Below are 4167 nucleotides of genomic sequence, written 5' to 3' on the forward strand. Positions count from 1 at the left end.
ACTATTGATACTTTATAACAGAGCTTAATAAATATGTTGAAACTATGGATATATGTAGCTTATTTTTAGTGGCAATAGTGCTCATATTCAGGAAGTACTATTAGTCTAGCCACTTAGTTGGTACTTTCGTATGATTGGCAAGTATGCGAACCGTAATAACCTGGATATTACATTTTCAGGTTCAATTCTAAAGTGATTCAGAATACAATTCTTGAAGACCATCGAGAATGACAATGGCTGCTGGTTCATATTGAAAATAGCCGGAATTTTCATTTAAATTTGGTGAAAATTTTACTACGACTGGCTGATTATGTGAACGTTAAGTCATCTTGCACGTGATCCTTTTTTTTTTACTTTTAGCTGTAAACTATAAAAAATGTAAAATGTATTAAGATAAAAAATAAAAAGGTAAAGTGTAAAAATTTACAAATGTATAAAAAAAAACTTTGAAAAATTATAAAAATATAAAATGAAAGGATAAATTGTAAAAACAAGTAAGAAGTTAATAATTAATATCACGTGTTCTAAAATGTGTCTTTACTATGGGTTTAGTTTAAACTTTAGTCAGTCACATTTTTTAATTAGTCACATCACCAAAAGTCACAACTGTGGCCTCCTTTTGCAGAACATTGTCAGGTAAGCTTATTGTACACTGCAAATGACAGTGGAACTGATTAGTAGAACCATGAAAGTTAAGAAACTTGTCAAGATTAGTTGTGAACTTACTTTTTTTTACTTCATCAAAATGTCTGTTTGAATGTGTATGGTAATCAGAGTGTAATTTCTAACAAAAATGTGCGAGAGTACCTACATAACTTATTTTAATGTATAAATAGCCTGAATTCCTCCAATCATTTGAAAAATTACATAATATTGAAGAGAAGTGCAGAAGCTGAGCTACATGAGAACTACTATGGGTCATTCTTCAGAAAACGTAACTTTTGAACGCAAATATTTTTCAATTTCGAAACATTTTTTTTTTCATTCTTACATGAAAGTGTTACCTAGTAGAAGTAACTATAAACAATGACCCAGCTAAGGTCCAACTATTTTACTCATAAATAAAAGAAATAAAAAAGCCTTGTTCACGGAAATAAATAAAAAATAATATTTAAAAATCGAGGCAAATTTATTATCAAAGTAGTACTTTTGTTAATTGTGCAAACAGTCAGTTATTTTAATGATTAATGGGAATATAATATTAAGCTCTCTTATTTTAAAGTGCGGATTAACTAGTAATTTCAAATGTATGTTTAAAATGGTATTTAGAAAAATTTGACGATATACTGCCAATTTATAATTTGGTAGAATGCCTATAATTGATGTATCTCTACTCCATCAGTTATTTTCACCTCAGAAATAATGACATTGATAAGATTTGTCACGGAGGTAAGATTCATGGAGGTGAGGATCTTTCCATTAATATTGGCCTAATAGATACATGTCATAGAATTTTTTTTCTTCGTTGTTACAATCTGCACATGTTAAGCATATAGAAGTATGTTCATTTCTTTTTTTACATTAATTTACATCCCTGAAATTCAAGTTCACGGAGGTGAGGTCCGAATAACCACACTAAGTTTTTAAAGCACAATCTATCTTCTTGATTTTCGACAAAATCTCACAACTTCAACTATGCCTGAAAATAAACAAGGGGGGTGGGGGCTCCCTTGTATCATGCAAAATAAGATTTAATGTCATCACTGCCACGTGTTAATGAGGAATGGCATTTTGTGTTTAGGTAACGGAGGTGAGAATTTATTGTGCGACATGATTCCTTCTCCTTCTAAAACGAACTAAAACACAATATTAAAAAATCAAATATACTTAAACAATTAGTATTTGAGACACTTATGAAAGGAATAATAAATAAATAAGTATATACTTTTAATTAAACAAGATATTAAGCAACATAAACAGCCACACAAGGTGTTTGACATGCCATGGAGGTAAGAATTCACAAGTTGTGAACCAAAATATACCAAAATTAAAATTACTATTAAAAAATTGTTGGCAGGTTTAAATAGATATATTTTTGATGAAAATAAAAATCATTGTTAAATGAATTCTTTCTTAAAGTTTTTACTGTAAAAGGCGTGTGACAGAAAATTTACACTTTTTGAAGAATGACCCCTATGCAAACTAAGCCCTAATGGTCACATAGCAAGGGCTTGATACACATTTATATCATCGAAATGAGCGATTTTAATTTTTAACAAGTGATATAGAAAAAAAATTAAGTCAATTCTTACTTAGGTCAACAAAGAAAAATTTTGTTTTTGTTACTTTTTATTAAATAATTACAATATAAATGTGTGTATACATTAGACAAAGTCACAACATTAAGCGGCAAAACAGAAATTACATTTAAGGAATTTTTTTGGAAAAACTGTATTAGCATCCAGTGTCGTCCACTACAAGCTTAAAATAATGTATTTGAACTTGAGTGAACAAATAAGAAGTGTTTTATTGTCGATTGAAAATTTGAAAAATTTATATAAATACACATAAAGGAGTGCGAATTATATTTAAGAATAGCAGAATTAATAATAGCAGAATTTAAAAAAAGCAGTATTAAGAGGCTTGAAATATCCATTCAAGCTTTATATTTCACGAAATACAATTGTACTCTACTGGAGAAAAGCAAAACGAAACGTTTCGAATCATGCGTATTAGGAAAATAAGTTGTTAATAGACATCGAATAGTCTTCTTTCAAATTATAAAAACAAATTTGATAAGGAGCCGCATTCATATTAAAATAAACACCGCAATTCAGGGTAACTTAGAGCTATTTCAGTTGAATTTGCGCTACTTCAAAGTGTTTTAGCTTATTCGACTTTTAAAACACTAGATGTCACAACACTGTACTAACCTGGAAAGCTTATGAAAAAAGTTATCTACTCTTCATTCTGTAAACAAGAGTTAGCAATTTTATTTACAAATAAATGTATCATTCAATAATTTTGAAATTACTGTTTTGCAGTTTTTCTTTAAATTTGAAGTGCTGTTCCTACTATGCAATATTCAATGCAATGTTACAAGTGATAGGTATCTTGTGATGTGTTAAACTACAAAGGGGAAATGTTTAAGCATTTAGAAATTTTGTTTTATTGCTAGCTCAGGAAAAAGTGAACCGTTGAGCAAGTATGAGAAAAAAAATTACAGAAGGTCATGCAAATGCAGCGAGTGAAGGAAAAGAGTTTTTCAGGTGGTTCCTGCAAATAATAAACTATATCATTACGTTAAATAATAACGTCTACTTTTAAAATGAAACTTTAAAAGGCTACGGAAGGAAAAAAAATGAAACGATGATTTCTTAGGAGCTGTTAATTCTACTCATATAATGTGAATTCCATTCCTCATTCCTATTCAGAGTCACAACTGACTACAACTGTATTTATGTCGAGGACTGCATACTAAGTGCCTTGCCTCCATTATTTTATATACCGATAGATGGCAGCACCATCACCGGATCGAACAGTTAATGAGAATTTAGAACTAGTCCAGGAGCTAATAGCTACCCAGTGCTAGCACCCCCCAGAGGTATCGTTTCACTTGGAGGACATTGAGACCACGAGCATATTTGACGTCGCCCAGTCCCCTTTAATGACGACGGTGGGTCTTCGACCATCGAGGTTCGAACCCAGGACCCTCCGGCCCCGAATCCGACACTCTACCGATCGGGCTACCACGGCCCCCATTCCTCATTTCTGCTCATTTTTCTGGAACTGATGGTTTCAGTACGGATCATCCTTCCAGTCTTACTTTGTTGGGGCTTACCCCACCTCTAATATACATTATGTTGAAACATTTTTTATGTGTTTTTTAAACATTTGTTGACAGCTTTATACAGCTAAAATGCCAGTAAATAATTAAATTCCTTGCCTCAAATACTGAAACAAGTTTAACAGTTCCATTTTCTGCAGTAATACTAGAAAAAGATATTTTCATCAAAAGCTGAGAAAAAATAAAATAATGTTATTATGTTTCTAATAAAAATTTGTCATCATTTACGCACAGGTAGAAAAAAATAATGATTTTTAAATAATCACCCCTTAACTCGGGACTGCTGATAAAGACTGACTCATCTTGTAATTAAATTTGTTTCTCTAAATAGCATTTCGAGTTGTTACCATATGTTTGAAAAAGAGCGCAAGAATTTATTT

The sequence above is a fragment of the Uloborus diversus genome, chromosome 3 (genome assembly GCF_026930045.1).
Source record: "Uloborus diversus isolate 005 chromosome 3, Udiv.v.3.1, whole genome shotgun sequence".
NCBI classification, from domain to species: domain Eukaryota; kingdom Metazoa; phylum Arthropoda; class Arachnida; order Araneae; family Uloboridae; genus Uloborus; species Uloborus diversus.